At 39.0% G+C, this 17,382-nt stretch overlaps 1 protein-coding gene across 5 annotated transcripts in view; it reads left to right on the forward strand.

The window, feature by feature from the left end:
* Positions 1–17,382, forward strand: part of NAALADL2 (N-acetylated alpha-linked acidic dipeptidase like 2) — a 507,046-nt gene that overhangs the window by 92,066 nt on the left and 397,598 nt on the right. For all 5 annotated transcript variants that reach the window (XM_056358613.1, XM_056358610.1, XM_056358614.1 and 2 more), the window contains one exon: positions 10,667–10,745. The gene's annotated coding sequence lies outside the window, so the exon portion shown is untranslated. The remainder of the gene's footprint in view (positions 1–10,666; positions 10,746–17,382) is intronic.

Raw genomic sequence — 17,382 nt, forward strand, 5'->3', positions numbered from 1 at the left:
TCCCGCAGCTGAAAAACATGTAGAAATAACAGGTTACTCTTGGTATTTAAAGTGATGTTTAGAGGCTCCAGCTGGAGCCTGGCACCTCTTGCATTTGGTTGCTGCATGCAAACAACCCCATCTCCCAACCTAACCTCTGTCCCTAGGAGCTTAAAATGAAATTTAATGGCAGTGGGTATAGCTGGAGGAGCACAAGTTAATGTGAGTTAGCTGTGCCTGGCGCAGGGAGCAGGAGTCACAGCTGCTTAGCTGTTGTCAAGTGTTCATTCGGCATTGTAGCTGAAACACTCTTTTTGGGGCCAACCTCCATGCACTCGTGTGCGGCTCTGTTCCCATGCACTAGCTAGCTTCTGAGAGCCGTGAGGTGAGGCAGAGACGCACTCTGGCTTGAAAGGTGGTGCATTAAAATCAACGAATTTACAGTGTATCCCCATGAGGTGGGAAAACTATGTGCAGATGTGTAAGCAGCAGAGCCATTCCTGCTGGAGTTGTGAATGTGACTGCTGTTGTAGAAATCTGCTGAAAACAGGGAGCTGGGCAAAAAAGAGGCAGTTTGTCCTCCCATTAGAAAAAAACCAAGGCTTGACCTTTAGTAGACAAACAAAACAAAAAAAATCCAGCAGGGAGGGAGAAAGAAGGTGAGTAGAAGAGGAGAGGTGCCACGCAGGTCCCACTGGGGGGAAGATCTTCAATCACGGCTCATGCTGTTCTGTGCAGCAGAGACTGTGACCATGGGATTGCAGGAAACAGCTTTCATTGCTTGCTCACTGTGTCTGTAGAAGGTTAAATCACACGTGTGGTGCTTGTTAGTGGCCCCTGGAGATTTCTGTATTGATCTGTTTCTTAATAATGCATAATAAGCAATCAGAACTTTCCTGATCTTTTCATAGATGTACTATCAGCGAGAGTCTTAAATTGCAGTGATTGTGTTTGACCTCCCCTCCACCAACAGTACAGTAGCTTTTATTTCCACTGGGACTACTCCTGACTTACGTGACAGAGAATCAGGGTCTGTGTTTGGAACAATTAGAAGTCATTGTTCCATGGCTCTACAGCGCGGCAAGATAGATTTGCATGTTGTTAAAATCTAATTTCAAAATAAAATTGGTACAGGTCTGAATATTTTTTTTTTTTTTAAGTTGTGGGTTTTTTTCCTTTCAGCATGGACAAGCATGTTGGTTTTCTGTTATTAGCCAGGTTGTGTGTTCTGCCCTGTTTGCTCTCATTTGTAAGTCTTTTAGATAGATGGTTTAAGATGGGATTTTTGTTTTGGATGCTGAACTAATCAGGACTTTGCAATTCTGATGTCACCCCTGTTCTACCTATTGGAACATTGACTTTTAGAAATGTATGCTCTCAAATCAATATGATCTTTATTGGTACTTGCTGGTGACATCGTTAAGTCTGGCAGCAGCTAACTGCAAGCATACATTGTGGTATTGAAGTGGATTTAATTAGAAACCAAGCAAACGAGATTTTAGAATTAGTTATTGCTGTTTGACACCATGTGCAATACTTGTCTCCTGGACTACAGGATTTCATAATCACTGCTGTAAAATAAGTATTTTTATCCTTTGCCAAGAGTAATTGATAGTGTAGGCTAACAGAAATTTGCGTAATTGTGCTACTGTCAGTGTTTTGTGTAAGCACTCATTGTGCAAACTGGTTCTTAGTTACCTGATTTTGCATTGATAACATCAGAAGTTAATTGGACTACCAAAATAATGATACAGCAACAATAGCAAAAAATTTGGCTTATAGCACTAATATAAGTTTGGCTGTCTGTATCATCTCCTAGCTGCTTTTTTTCCCCTTGTTCTAGTGAAGGTGTAGTTATTCATGGCTTTTCCTTGTGTTTTTTCTTGAATAATAAAAAAAAAAAAAAAAAGAAAAAGCTATTGGGGCGAAAACTCATTTAAATTTGCTCAGGAAGTAGGAGAATTGCAGGCTATTTTGGGTATTTTGAGTAAAATGTTTAATGTTTTATTTATATCTAGCATAATAAATATGCTGACCAATAAGAAGTCAGCAAAGCTCAGTGTGGCTGAACTGTTCAGAATGAATCAGCTCCTATTTTTCCTCTAATCTTGGACAGGTGGTAGGCCAGTAGTGCTGCAGTTTACCAGGTGGTGAATCCCCTGTGCGGGGGTTGTCCAAGGAAGATGAAAACCAGAAGATACCAATGGACTGAAGCTGAGAAGCCCAGAACACCTGTCTAGGCAGGGGGGAGGGTAAATTTGAGAGGTAGGTCCCACATCTAGGGCATGGACTAACCACGAAACTGCAGGCAGAATGAGGTGGGAATCACACATCTTCTCGTGTTGAATCAGGGGTATTGAGTGGTCTTGATCCTGGAGTAGTGAGGAAGAGGAGGGTGACCCCTTGACGGGGCTGTCTCTGTGGAGAGGTGCTTTGTCAGTTGTGATGCAAGCAGGGAAGAAGAGGCTCTTCTCCCTGCTCACCCCCTTTGTGAAAACCTGGCACGACTTAAATGCGGTGTTTTGTGAAAGATTAGGTGAGATAGCAAATTTGGGGCTGGGCAGAAATACCTAACATAACTCAGGATAAGCTAGCTCGAGTGCAGTCTGCTTTCATTAGTGCGCAGCTCTGAGTTACTGTAGTATATGTAACATGCCTGAACGAGCTCATCGATTACCACTTTGCTCATCTCTACACCACAAAACATTTTGCTATATAAAAATGTATTGAGAACTGTCTCCGTGCTCTTTGTCAGCACTGGGGCTGAATCACCTTTCCTGGGCTCACAAGCCTTCTGTGGTTCCCTGGACACAGGAGATTTTAAACTTCCTGAGTGCTCCAAGTTGCCTTTGCCCATAGAGCTGCTGCTGAAGCCCCCTGAGCTCTGTGTCTCCTGGTGGGGGACAGAGCTGGATGGAGGATCAAGACTGAATATTTTGTAGTGGTGAGCACATGTAAAATGGCAGCTCAACCTTTGCTGATGAGCCAAGGATTATTTTCATTTTTAAAACTTGGCTGGCTGTGTGCTGGGGCAAGATGGAGAGGTATGGTCTAGTTTTTCCTCTTTACTTAAAAACGACCTGGGCCCCCAGTATGGTATGTTTCCAGTGGAATTTATATATATCTATTTACTGCCAATTTATGAACTCTGCTGGTATGAGGAGTTTGATAAAAATGCTGACAGACGATTATCTGTAGTCATGCTAAAATAAACCCTGTTTTGGTGAGGTTTATAACTTAGCAGTTGCAAAGTACAACAAATTATTATTTGAAGATAGTTGTAAAGTCTGGAAATTGACTTTTTGCTATCTTTTATGATTTAATCTATTTGTAGAGAGAGACATACCTTCTTTTCACAACTGGAATGAATCCTGATGAGAATACAAGTAAAAACATATATTATCTTTCTGGTTGGGTTTTTTTGTTGTTTTTGCCAAGGGAGGAAATACAAATCATTCTGAAGATTAATCTGCTGCCTTTGTTCTATCATCAAGAAGTCTGTCTTTCCTCTCATTTGCTTTATTTCTTGTTCTGAATATGCTGATTGTATGAACATTCCCTCACCTTAAAGGAGAAAAGTTTAAAGATAAAATATGGTGTGTGTGCTCCCACTAAATCTGATAAACCGATACTGCTTTCCTGATACAATTTCAGAGGGCATAAAGGACATATTCCAAAACCTGGAAAAATTGACATAAGTTCTGCAAGCTTCAGTGCATTTTGGACCAGGCTGGAAGTGAAACGTATCACTGAGTATATGATTACAAGTCATTTTGTTCTCCTTCAGAGTATTACCCTATCTTGGTCATCTTGTGATATGCATTTGTTGCTTTGAAATACTGTGATGGGCCTTACTCTCGCTTTGTGGTGGTCTAAACCAGGAAATATTTCTTTTATCTCAGTATCAAAGACTAGACTGTGGCTTTAAAATTGACAAGCAGCACTTGGAGACAGCGACTGACCTTTTGAAACTGGCAAGAAAGAGCCCCCAGGGAATCCCATTAGGAGCAGGGAAAGGTGGATAATGGCTTCTTCCACCCCAAAAAAAGATACAGCATTCTGCTGCTGTTATTAGGGGACTTCAACTAAACTCAGTTTCTTTGGCCTTCTCTTTGAGTTCAAAGCAGCCCTCTTTATTCTGTAATGAAAGTGGTAGATAATTAGTTATTTTTCTCTGAATATATAAAGGCAAACCGTGGAGTTGTTATCTCAGAGAATATTATTTGGATAACATTGTAATTACTTCAAACATATATTAATAAAACCTGAATTTTCTTAGTTTTGGAGGTGGTAACCAGATTATTGGAGCATAGTAGTTCATCAAGTTGGTACTTTTTCTTTCTTCACTAAGACATGAAGAAAGAAAAGTATCTTTTGTACAGTCATTTTGCTTTCAGGTTATGTGTTCAAACTTTGGGTTGAGAACGCCAACTCTTTTCAGAGGTTCAGCAGTGTTGTGGGAAAATTATGGTTTTCTTTAAATTCTACTTTTCATCATCCAGTGGTACGGGTGCACATTACTGCCTACACAGGATTGTGTAGAAATTGGAAAGATACACTTAGGTGGAAGGTTTTTATGAAATACTTTTCTTCATTTTGAGAGAGTGGGAGAAATCCATGGTAGTTATCAAAATTTACTGCAATCACACTTGTGTTCTGCGTGTTTCAAAATCAGAGAAGTAAATGAAAGGAGTCAAAAGGGATGTTTCAAAGCTGTTGAAAATCCATTCTTGCAGTGATGCTTAGACTATTGTTCTAATCTGATTTAGTTCTATGGTAGGTTATAACAGTGGGTGAGTAATTTAGATATGCAACAAAGCCATCCCATTACTACTTGGAAATAACAGAATATTTTGAGCTTTTCTACTTAGACAAAGACAGTTTAATTGCAGTAAGCCCTCCTGCAAAACAGTAAAAGTCAGTCAAAGAAGAAAATGTTGCTCGTTGAGTCTTAAAGCGGAATGTAGCTCTGTATTTGTTACCTGCAACAGAACGTGCAAATTGTTCTTCTAAGGAAGATACTTTGAACACTCATCATTGGTAGCAGGAAATACAGAGCAGAAGTGTATACCTACCTGGTTGTGGTGATTTGTGAACTGTCTGCTTTCACAAAGACTGGGATGGCTGCACAGCTGGCTTGGGTTCAATTTTAGGCCGTTGAAGTGTTTTCTTGGCAGGGGTGAGCCTGCCGGAAACATCATCTCTTGTTTTAGTCCCAGAAGGGTTTTCACGTGACACACCACCTGCCTGACCATGTGGACCCGACTGTTCAGGGCAGTCTGACTGGGCAAAAAGCATGTCAGAGAACAAAGTAAGAAAGAGGTACCTAGTGATGATGTATTTTAAAAATGACTGTCACCGGTTAGAGCCTTTCTGATGCTGTGAATGTAGGCTACTGGAGAGCAGCTGATGGTGGTCCCAGCTGCTGCCACTAAGTAGCTCTGTTACTAGCGGCTGCCTTCCAGCTTTGCCCTGAACTTTCTCCTCATACACTCTGTGTAATACTTAACTGCCAGGGTAGACCCATGAGCCGAAATGACTTGAAATGCCGATGCAGAAAGCTTTAAATAATGAAAAAGGAGAAAAAGGCTGATTTGTTTGCTGTGATACTCTCCAGCAGTCACAGCTGTGTTACTGGGACAGACAGGTCTTGTGCCGGGACATGGGCTGCTCTCCACCCTTGAAGGGCAGAGAAAAAAGATGTGCACTGCTGAGGGGTGTGAACTGTCACTGTATTTTGCTGAGGTGCTGGTAGCAGGGGTTTTACTAGAGGAGAAATCTTCAAAGTCTTTGGACTACAAATGGGGATACTAGTTTCAGTTAGTACTTACTGTGTGTAACACTGTGTCTTGGACTAACACAGCCTCTCTGGAGGAGTAGAGCTGTGCATCTGGTAGCGGGGACTTTCACTTGGAAGGCTTTGAGCTTAAATGTGTTACCATTTTCTGGTGATTCAGGGAGCTGTGTTTGGGAGCTTACCGCTAAAAACCCCAAGAATAAAAGCCTGTAGCAGTGTTGTTTAGCCCTAGTCCCTTACCTCTGGTGTCCTGGCTTACTGCCTAGCCCACTGACATAACCCAGACCCTGCTGACTTTGCAGCAGATGGCCTTCTTAAGCTGCAGCAACTTCTGTATCTCCAAGGTTATACATGGGGGTCTCTTCCACGGTCTCTTCCAAGGTATTCACCTTGCTCTCTCCTTTAGAGCAGTAGGATTGAAAGACCGCTCTATAAGCCCTCTTTCTTTTCTTCAGCCTTTCAAGGGAAACTCTTTTGGTTACTGCTGTTGTGTCCCCAGATAACCTGTCACATGCCTTAAGTTTCTAGTACTAATACTGCAGTATAAGACGGTGTGAGTAACGAAGTATAAGATGGTGAGACTAGGAGTAGTTTCTGTAGGTTGTCCTTAAGAACCAGTGGACTCAGTGATACCTCAAGTACCATTAATTCTTGATTGGGTCATGCCAAGCTTGTCAGAAGAGCCATCTGCTACTTTGTTCTGTGTATATTTATTTATTTATTAGTAAGGTGAATCCCGACATCTCACACAGAAGAACTGTAAGGGGAATGACATTTTTTAATTCAGTTTCCTGCAGAACATCTTATCAGGAAGGATGGTTTAGCTTGTGTTGTTCATTGCTTCTGATACTCTGCATCACGATGTATTTCTTTCCACATTGTGCTCACTGACTGTTTTCTGACTAATATATCTTGATATTTGCTACTAGAAGTGGTGTACAAAGAAGCTGTCATCAGCAGCTGTGTAGAAGACATCTGAGAAAACCATCGATAAGTATTAAAAAGCAAATGAAAATGTCTCTGTTGTCCTACTGCACTTGACTTTTTAGTACTGTTTTTTGCCATCTTTCTCCCTTGGCTCAACGTGCTTAAATACTCTGAGAGAAATATTTTGCTGGCTGCCTCCTGCATGATCTCCAGGTGCACAGGCCTATGCCCAATTTCCTGAGATACAGAAATAAGTCAGTTGGTTACATTTCTGTTTGCCTTTCTGCAACCTGTAATCTTCAGGCTCTACGAAGATTTAAGGCATATCAGGATAGGTTACTTCTGTGTGTCTAAATGTTTTAGATTGAAAATAAATGTTCAGCCCCTATCGGGAATAATTTACTGTTCTGTTAAGGAGGAAGAATAGGAAGTAAGTTATTACCACAGAAAATTTCACTGCAATTTTCTTTTGCATAAGCTTAAATTCTGAGTAGAGAGGTTGTCAATTAGTGTGCAGATTTTTTTAATTGGCTATAATAAAAAGCTAATTGGTGTTTTGCTTAAAGAGTGAATTAAGAAAGTGTTGCTATAGGAACTTTGCATGTGTATAGTGCTGCTCTACATAACAGTGAATATAATAGTCTGATGACCTTTCTGAGCTAGCTGTATAGTCAAGGAAAAAGTGTTAAATTCAGGCTTGCTGAAGTGATCATTAAGGAGTTTGTGACTTCACCCATTTTATTGCTTGAAAGTGTCTCTGGCATTGTCTTGTTGAATGTTTCTCTTGACTCGCGTCAAACCATATAATAAATGCTGGTCTCGGAAGACCTGAACTTTTCTAAAAATCTGAGTGCTCCAATTCTGAATGTGTGAACCGATCTGTAATCTGTCAAGCATAAAATGTACTACTGGGAAAATTTCATTTTCATAATCTGAGAAAGTGTGATGATGGATCATAAGTGACAACATCTAATCCGTTAGCTGTTGTATTCCTCCCTCCTCTCCCTGCCTTCTCACTGAATTCTGAGCCTCATCTGAAACACTGGAATTACGGTTTTAAGTCAGATGGGGTTTCTGTTCTAATTTGCAATATTCTTTCCCAGCAAAAATACTTATCTTCTCAAATATAAACTTTGCTGAGGAGAGAATAATTTCTTCAGGAGCTGTGAACAGGAGTTTTTTCCTTTGGGCTAATGCTTGCCTACTTAAATTACTTCAGAGTCATTATCTGTACTTGTGCTAGTTGCTTGAAAGTTAAAGATACAGGCGACACAGGCACAAATCTTGAAGTATATTACGAACACAGTCATTCCTGCACAGGAAGGTCGTCAGTAATGAAATAAGTGTCTCTATACAATAAAGGAGAAAACTGACACATGATCTTTTTTGTAGTTCCCAATCCTGAATCTCACTGTTGCTGTGTAAGTGGGCAAATCGTATTGTCCCCTTTTTAACTGCCCATCTAGAAAATGCAGGAGTGAGAGATCCTGCAGTTATTAGTGACAGAAAAATGTTCTGTGCATTTCAAAACAATGCAGTGAGTGTCTAAGTGCAGAATACTGGGCAAAATGATGACCTGTTGACTTTTTTGTGGAAAAGGTTCACGGTGTTCTTTTCCCCTTCTGGTTTTCAATTGTAAAAAAATAAAATCATTCAGTGTCTGCAAAATTTGCCCCTTCACTTGTTCTTCAAACTGGTAAAACACAAAAATCTTCGAGTTTGGTTAGTTTGTGATTTAACTTCCACCACCCTTTTCTTCTCAGTAGATGCTTAGAAGAAATCAAAGATTCTTTGAAGTGGGCAAATTTAGGAGAAGCTCTCAGAATTCTCTGCAATTGTACAGTCTCCTTCTTTCTGTAACTCTGGATCATGGCTGAGTAGTACCTTAACTTAGTGGCTATTTTCCCCTTGATACACATATGTAAGCCCGATTAGTGTTAATGTCTTTTTGAAATGCTTCCCTCATATATTCAGTATCTACTACTGATGTCCAAACCTTAAAGTCTTATGAGTTGCGTGGCATGTGGCTATCTCTAGAGCTTAATAGAAAGTTGGATTTAATCTCTTAGTTCATCTTTTGAGCAGTAAAACTGTAAGACAGATAAAATGTTTTAACGTGAAGCTTTTATCTGAGACCTGTGAGCAAATAAGTCTTTTTTTTCTGGTCCAGGGAAAGGACTGATTTCATTCCCCCTCCCTCCCCACTTTTAACTTGCCCAGTAAGACAATAACTGTAATGTGCGCTTACATGGGCTTGTATAGTTTAAAGGTGTTGTTTTGCAGAAAAGTAGTACAATATTGTATTTATGTTTGTCAAGGAAATGTGCTTTTTGGAACTCAGTAACTCCATTCTTACTTCATTTTAAATTGTTGCTGCTTTGCTGCAGTTCATTGTCAACTGTCCTTGTGAAAAGGGGACCAGGCCTGTGAAGGGCAAAATATGGATTGGTATTTTCCTCATGGTTTTACTTGACTGTAGAACCCTGACCTAATGTTGATGTTATTTGTGCTTTAAATGGGGGATTGGACTGTGTGACGACTTAGGCTTCTCCCAACCCCAATTATTTTATGCATCTATGACAGAGCTCAAATCTACAATGATAAAGTTATTATTCTTCCATTTTTATGAGCTGTGGCTCTGTGGGCTTACAGTGAGGGCAATTACAGTAACAACTGTAGTATGAATAGTTAAAAGTGCTATCAGTTGTGTTTTGTTGTTTTTTTTAAGATAATTTATCTCTAGATGACAAATTCAAACATGTCTTTTAAAATTATCTTTTACAGCTTTTATTCTCCCTGTTATTTAAAGGACAACTTTGGTCAGACCTTTGAATGCATACTAGGAAAAGATGTTGAAGCCAGTTCACACACACCCCCACCCCTCCCCAAACCCCAAAGCCTGTCCATCTCCCAACCACTGTTTTCCACCTAATCTGCGCAAGGTGAAGCCTGTTTCAACACGGCTGCTACAGCCATTATGTTGGATCAGTAAAATTTATATGAAAGCCTAGAGTCTGTGAGATGGAAACTGCACTCCTGCTAGTTCAGTCCGTTCTTTGTTTATTGGGATTTAGCAGTAGCTGTAGTCCTACAAAATGGAGTACCGGAGGGGCTCGGTGGATTCTGCGTTGTGCGGTGGGACACCTTGGAAAAGAAGCTGCAGTGTGTTGGTCGTTTTGTTGTTGGGTTTTTTTTTTCTTTTTTTTTCCCTCACGATAATGTCCTTGTTGCTCCAGTATGGTTGTGTTTACAGAACATTGCAACAGTACAACTTGGTTACTATTGATCCTTTTTTCCCCTTTGTTTTATAATTTATGTAGTGCAGCATCAGAGGGTTATTAGTGGAGTTATCTGTACAATCTTTATAATAAGCTTTGATCAGTACTGAACTGCAGCAAGATATGCAGAGACTGTTTAAATATGTACTGAGCTACCTTGTTTTGCTTGGGGAAGGAGCACATTGACACCTTTGGCATTTCATTAAAAGAAAGAGGGAGATTTATGTGGATGATAATGAGATTGCTAGTGGGAAATAGGTGAAAAATTGACGTAATCAGGATATCAGGTTTTGTTGGTTGTTTTGGTTTGTGTTTTTTTTTTTTATAAGAACACTTCTACTTTGCTGATGGCTAAACAAAACAACTGTTTATTGTCCAGTGTTTTGTTGTAGAGCAGAAGAACCACCACAGGTTCCCTGAACATGAATCTGCTACTTCGTGAACCAGACCTCGCTGGAGTCAAGGGCATTGGTTTTGACACTTCAGGCAGTCATGTTTTTGTTTTTTTTTTTTAAATGAGAAAAATACTTCATAAGTACTAGCATGTTTAAAAATGCATTCTACTTTGCTGCAGTGTCAGGAAAATTCATCTTATATTTATATTTACAAGTTTCATCATTGGAATTGGCTACTTTTCTGTTTCAGTGAATGGTATTAGAAAATGTAATGCGTTCTTCTTTTGCAGAGAATTAACGTAGAGGCCAGATTGAAAACATGCCTTCGTGAAAAATATTCTACAAAACTGATACCGTCTTGGCTTTAAGGTAAATATAATAATAAAAAAAATTGTGTCAAACACCTGCTCTAACTTTTCTTTTCATCATAGTTGTTCTGTTAGAGAGATATGTGAGGATATTATGTGCTGAGAACAAAGAAAGTATTTTAAGGAGGTAAGTTGAAAAATTAATTTATTTTTAGTAAAAAATTTAGTCAAAAAATATTTAGTCAAAATAAAGTGTAAGCGTGAGCCAATAATTTGGGTAGGCTTCAGTAATTAAACAAAATGACAGTCAGTGGCATGAATGCTTATGTGACTTACATACTGCCTTGGCAAATGTTTTTTTTTGTGTAAAAATTGAATATGCGTATGAAGGAGAGATCACTACAATTGAATGGAAAATGTGAAATTACGAAGGCAGCAAGGTATAAATAATTGAAAGTCAGGTTTCAACTCCAGTGTCTGTATTTCATGAGCTCAGTTGCAAACAGAATTGCTAGAATGGGAATTCACATTTTTGTTTTCTCTTCATTTTACTTTCATAGTACCATACTCCTGGTATAGAGAGCAAGGCAGTGAAAATGACAGAGGGGTAATTAAATATCTGTAGGAAAGTAAGAGCCAAACCAGAGACTAATTTTCAGTACTCTACAGCTTTCATTATACATGTATATGCTTTGATTTCTCATGTGTATGGGAAATGTATCCTCCAACACTGCATATTTCTAATCTTTCTCCTCCAGAATTGTTTAACTTCCTGTGTTCCGTGGTAAGATGTTGCAGCTTATTTTGTTTGAGAAATCATAGCAGAAACTAATTATTTTATGAACAGTTAATTACTTTCAAGAATATCTATTTTTAATCTCTGCTAAACAGTCCTTTCTCGTGGCCGTACATAGTTTGACTGTTTAGTATGTCTTGTCCATTTGTTGAAATAAATCAAAATGGGCAATTTCCAGTGTTTTTGGAAACTTTTTGGGTCTGTTTGCCCTGCTGTGTCTGTGGATGAAGGGGTCAGTGAGACTGCTGTACTCAAAGTGTTATTTTGAAGTGAAACTTTCTCCAAATTTAGCCAGTGCTGTTAGATGTAATAGAAACCATATGCTACTTCATATCCCCAGTATTAGGGGTTGTGCTGTTGGCACTTGCCACAAAACCAAGTTCCAGGCAGCATAATAAATTTGAAAAATTCACTGTCAAGGTATATTCAGTTGTGTGTTTGGTTGAAAGGCCCGGGTTTTGCCCTTAAGCATCATGTACTTCTAGAACCAGATCAGATTCTATAGTCTTGCTTGTAAAAGAAGATCAAAGTAAATGTCAGCGATACTTACAAAAGAAGTGCTGGACCTTCAGTGAACTTGCCCAGCTGCCCACGGGTTAGGACAGCAACTCGTAGCTGGATAAGAGTTTTGTTTCATTTTACACTTTTATTCTACATAATGACACTGTATCATGACCTTGGTTATATCCCCTTTAGAGTGGGGATTATGATTTTTCTATAAGGAATTTATGATGATTGGAAGTTTTCTTTAAAGGACTATGGAGTTACTTAAAGAATTTGCTGATAATAATTTTCTGATTTGAATAGTATTTAAATGCAGATGTTCCTATAGCAAGACCCCAGGTAAGTGTGTATTAACATTTAATATTTGAGATACTTGGTAAATACCCAAGGACTCAGAGGTGGCCGGAATGTCTTATTCTTTGCAAATATTGAACTTGTCTGAATTACTGTCATGGTATAGATAACATGTTAATGAACTGAAGCCTTAATAGGCTATGGATCAAAACAGAAGGGCTTGCAATGATGAAATTACTTGACTCTAGAACTTGCCAAAATATGTTCATATAGCTTAGACAGTCAAAATAAATAAAAAAGCAACACTGCATTTGCCAGTAGCTCAGAGAGCTTGCTCACTCTGGCCAGTATAGTCGCTTCCACTCTATGCTTCAAATATGTCCTGTGAGCACAGTAAGCAGTTACATGGGTGGCTGGGCTTGTGGGGAGACTACTGTCCTTGAAGACGAGGTCTCTCCCAGTGCCTCTGGGCCATGTGGTGACAGCAAAACCAGTTTCAGATTCTTGATCTTTTTACCCTGTTTGGTGCCACCACACAAATTCAGCTGTTCCTTCAGCTGTATCATGATGGTGCCATGGTTTAAATAGTTGTAAAGTTTCCATTAGACTCTGGCATAGGAGAGAAATATTTAAGAAATCTGGCAGTGTAGATATCGATCAATATTGCATTTGTCTAATTAGCAAATTGGTATGAGTATGCTTGTTATTCTGAAGTGATTATAGTATAAAATCAGCAACATAAAATCCTTCTTCTTGCGCTATATACTTCAGGTGCAAATTACAGAAGTTTCATCTAGAAATTAGAAGTGAATCTTCAATTTTTACCTGTGGGAACACAACCAGAAGAAAGTTTTGTGAAACGTGAGTCTGTAAAAATGTTTCTGTGTTCTAAGGAGCAAACAGTAGCAGTCCAGATGTTTCCTCCTATGCCATAAAATTCTCTCTGTCATCCAGGTCTTTTTCACACCAGGGTTGTTTCTGTGCCTTACATGTGCTTTGTGAAGTTTCATTCATTTTGATGTCTGCGTTCATAAAGTGTGTAACAGAATACCCAGGAGCCTTATTAAGGAATTGTGGGAGATTAGTCATCCTGAGTGATGGCACTGTTCCTTCTCTTATCAGTTCTTCATGTCACATGTGAAAGTATTGTGGTGTGGTTTTTCTCCTCTTTCAGCTGCTGTGTACAGACCATGCAATAATTCAGAGCTGGAGCGACTGATGTGGTTGTCCTGTCTGGAGGCAAATAGGCCTTCCTTGGACTAATTACTTCGGTGTTCAGCAGCTGTACTTAAAGCAAAAGCCTCTAATCCTGAAGACTCTGGTGATGAAAAAGCTCCTGTGATTCTTGGAAAATTGCCCAATAGATTACACTGTTGGAAAACATTTGCCCTGTTTGTTTCTTGAATTTGTCTGAATCATTTTGAAGCACTGAAAATAGCACTTTTATTTCCGCCTACCTGTGCAACCTTATGCTATCATTTTTCTGATACAGGCTTAGTTATTTAGACTGCTAGTTAATCGTACCTGAACTTCCACTTAAATATCAGATTAAGCATTAAGCTCTTTCAGCCTTCTATTTGCAAGGATGTTTTACAGTGTTCTTCATGGTGCATGTCCTATAATCTCTAATCAGCTCCTTCTCCAGTCATCGTTAACAGACCTGAAAACATGTTCACATAGCGGTCTCAAAAATGAAAACAAGATAGAGAGAGACAATGCAGCTTCTTAGTTGTATGCTCCAGAGAGACCTCTGCACAGCCTCACCTGGGAATCTTTTGTTTCCCTATTACAGAATTGTGGGGTTTGTAATGCTCAATGTTTTTTAGTGCTTTGCAATAAGCTTTCTAGTATTTTAATATATTTCTTTACTTGAGGAGTTCTGTTAAACTTCAGTGTCATGGAAACGAACAAGATAACAAGAAATACCAAGAATGCATTATAGGGTGATTTGATGGTAGCATTAACATGATACAAGTATTAACTTTTGCTGAAAGAGCCGTATCTTCCCCTCTGTCCTCAGCCATAGCCCTACCACTTCCCTTGCGCCACCATGGGTGCTTGAGCTGCAATGTGAAGGGCTGGATGAGGCTGCTTTGGCTGAAGCTAACCTGGGGCTGGGAAGGGGAAGAGTTTTCATCTTCGTTTTCATGGTCTAGCTCCCTTTATGGCTGTGTAACTTAGCTGCTGGTGCCTGCAAGTGGAAGTTAACCTGTGGCTTCAGGATGGGGAGGCAGGGAAACTGCTGCATTGGAGGTCATGCATATTTATGTTGATATTAAGGACAGTGGATAGGCACATGGTGTGGTTCAAGCCTTGCTTTGTCTCCATGGAAAACCTGAAGATAACACTTTAAAAGATTTCTGCTTCTGAGATCAATTGAGTTGTATTTATCTCGACAAGGTTTAGAATAGCATTTCCTCATGTTGAATGCCATTCTTCTGGAGTTAAAAAGCTGTCATCTGTTATTTTATTTTTTACAAATTCAAAGGGCACTTTAGTGTTGTCAGCATGAGATCATCGCTGTCTAATAATAGGCATTTTAGAGGATTTCTATTAATGTCGACTTACAACAGAGCCCTCTTAATAAAAGAACTGCACCTTATAATCATGTAGTGTATCTTTCAGTACAAAGCAGTTCTATGAATTGTGTGAATTGGCTAATATCTATTAGCTGTTAAAACTCAGATAGTTACTTCTGATCAGAAAGAAAGTAGTCTTGTTTAACTTCCCCCTCCCCTTCATACATCTATGAGAGTGGGAGCCTGTGTGAGGGGGGAAAAGAAAGGGAGCCTGATGGTGGTTAATGGCTAATGAATACAGCTAAGGATACAGGAACGGTTGCCAGGCAACACAGGGAGGATGGGCTGAGGTCCCTTGTCAGTACATAAAGTTGACAATTGGCTTATCTCTTGAGCTCATGAAGACTGACTTTTGCATTTTTGCATAATTTATTCTCAGTATGTATCATAGCTCTGTTAGATTTTTATATTTCAGGTTTTGTGTGTATGTATTTCATTCTTTTAAAAAGAAACAGAACAAGAATGGAAGCAAATTAAGTTTTTTAGTTAAAGGAACAGAGTGTGTTGTGAATTCTGTCCCATGCAGTTATTATATTTTCAAGAAGAGAGCCATGTTTAGTAAGAGATTTGCCTAAAATTGCAAGCTCTTAGATCTAATTCCAGGTGAAGTTCTGTTTTCTTAGTCTGAGAGCCCTCTGAAAGTTACCATCAATATGCTCGATGCTGAAAGATGATGAGCTGGCATTTATGTTATAATTGCAATCTTGAGAAGATTGCCTTCTTCTGTGGCTGAAACACAGTTATTAAGTGACGCATCTACTTTGCTTCCCTTCTTACACTGAAATAATATCAGGCTGCCAACAAAGTGTGTACACTGAGGAGTGTAACAGACTTGACCTTGTACAAGTTGTTGTTACAACAGTTCAAATGAATTTTGAAAACGAGCGTCAGTATGAGCTGTGGATCTCTCTGCTGCAGTGTAATTGTACATAGGTGGTGCTCCCTTAGGCAGACGAAGGGTGGCCTGTGTTAGTTTTGCGTTCTCTAGAAGGCCTTTCTGGAAAAGTAGATGGACATTACTACGTGAAGGTGGTTATCATTAAGTGAATATTGAAGTAGTAACTTTTTTTCTTTTCTGTGGAGATAATTATTAAGAAAAAAGTTGCAGTTGGCTTGAAGACCCTGGTTGCACAATCCGGTAGGCTGTGTAGTTCTGATAGTACCAGAGGAAGTAACGTCCTTAGCCCTTTTGGCTCTCAAGAACACTTTTGGTGCTTAATGATAAGGTAAAAGCTGTAGGAAACAGGTTAGGTTCTTGTTTTGAATTGTTGGACAGGAGAATTACCTAGCCGTTTCGTGCCTGTTTATTCCACCAGGCAAAAATGAGGTTACTGTGTATAGATCTGCAATTGTACTACGTTGGGAATTCATAAAAGGAAAAGAGCCCACAAAACCACACAAACCCACAAAAATCTCTCCTGCTAGTAAAAGCAATTGTCATTTGCAAAACACTTGCTTCCATTTTTTTCTTGTGAATGGCTGTTAAGACTAAAACTTTTTTGAGTGTTTAGCACACTGTGAAACCTGACCAGCTGTCAAAATATAGGGTGTTTGTTTGGAAATGTTTTGATGGAAGCTGCAAAGAAATCCATTACATTTACTGGACACTTTGTAATTATCAGACTTTGAATAAACGAGATAAAAATCAGTATTTTCATGTAACTTTTTCCTGCACGGTCTGTTCTCTTTCTCTCTCTCTTCCCATGCAAACACACAGAGGCAAGATAGCAGCCAGATGTGGAGGTACTCGGAAAACCAGGTGAAAGGTTTGAAATGTTTCAATTTGTACATCCAAAGGCTTGAGGCAATTGTCATTAACAAAATGGTCTTTCTCCTTCATTTTTCATGTTGTATGCTTTAGCTTTTGACTTACTATTTGTCTTTTTAATGGTTTGTACTTACATTACAAGCCCTAAGTTTGCTATGGGGTATTGATAAATGTTTTTGTAGCTTTTGATGATTCATGGGAAAATTTGGGTAAACTTGTCTGGACTGTATTTCACGGTAACTTGCATTCCTAAGGGCAGCTTTGGTCTGTAGGTAAAATTGCTCTTTCATGTCATCTGCATGTTTAATTGTCTGCTGATATAACTTATTAACTTAGACATAACCGCCATGATTGAAGGAACTGCATACAGCACTAGTATTACAGAAACTTTGGATCCAAGTGTTTGAAGTGCTTTAATCTACTGTATCAGTGAGGGAAGAGATTCCACATTTATGAATCTGTGTTCATGTCCATGATGTCCAAATTGTTGGCTATCTACTTCCCTATAATACATTCTAAGACAACACAACACTTTAAAAATTACTATAATTGAACCGAGAAAATAAGTAAGGATCAGTAAGATTAAAAATAATAATAATAATAATTATAGCAGTTAACAGTTTGTACAATGCAGTGCTATTCAAAAAAGTCTGGACAGCTTCTGTAATGTTAACAGGAACGTTCTTTTATTTACAACCAAATTAAATACTTTTAAACTTTAATTGTTGGCCAGCTTTTGTAGTGAATGCAAGTGGAA

Source organism: Falco biarmicus, chromosome 13, assembly GCF_023638135.1.
Source record: "Falco biarmicus isolate bFalBia1 chromosome 13, bFalBia1.pri, whole genome shotgun sequence".
In the NCBI taxonomy this organism is placed as follows: domain Eukaryota; kingdom Metazoa; phylum Chordata; class Aves; order Falconiformes; family Falconidae; genus Falco; species Falco biarmicus.